This window comes from Numida meleagris, chromosome 4 (assembly GCF_002078875.1).
Source record: "Numida meleagris isolate 19003 breed g44 Domestic line chromosome 4, NumMel1.0, whole genome shotgun sequence".
NCBI classification, from domain to species: domain Eukaryota; kingdom Metazoa; phylum Chordata; class Aves; order Galliformes; family Numididae; genus Numida; species Numida meleagris.
The window spans coordinates 83199957-83200484 of record NC_034412.1 but is presented as its reverse complement, the minus strand read 5'-3'; positions in this window follow the sequence as shown (position 1 = coordinate 83200484).

The window sequence follows — 528 nt, the reverse complement described above, 5'->3', positions numbered from 1 at the left end:
CTTAACAAATTGAAGCCAAATCAGAAAAGAAGGAAAAGTTTTCTCATAACAGGTTATTGATAAACAACTCTCTTAAAAAGTTTTAAACTTTAACTATTCCAATTGTTCCACTCAAAAAGAGACTTATTTCAGACTTCCCAAAGATAGGCATCTTCAATACCTAGAACAAGCAGAGATTGCAACTTTATTGCATAAACTGACTTGCGGAATCAAACTCCATAACCCGAGATTAGGTTATAAAGCAGGTATGTTTATTACGGTGCTGCGCCCACACCTGATGCGAGGGGGTCACCGCCCTACCAAACTCGCATACCCCTAGACAAAAGTGTTAGACATTTAAAAGCCAAACTTATACATATTAATTGAGCCTGGTTACATATTCATTACTTTTCCTCCCCTTTGCGCATGCATTGTAGCCCCTTCTGGTGATCGCTGGATGAAGGCTCGACGTCCTCCTCCCCATTCGGTGGGCGTTCTTGGATGAAGTCAGGAGTCTTCATCTTGACCTTTGTCCCAGGGGAGGCTCTC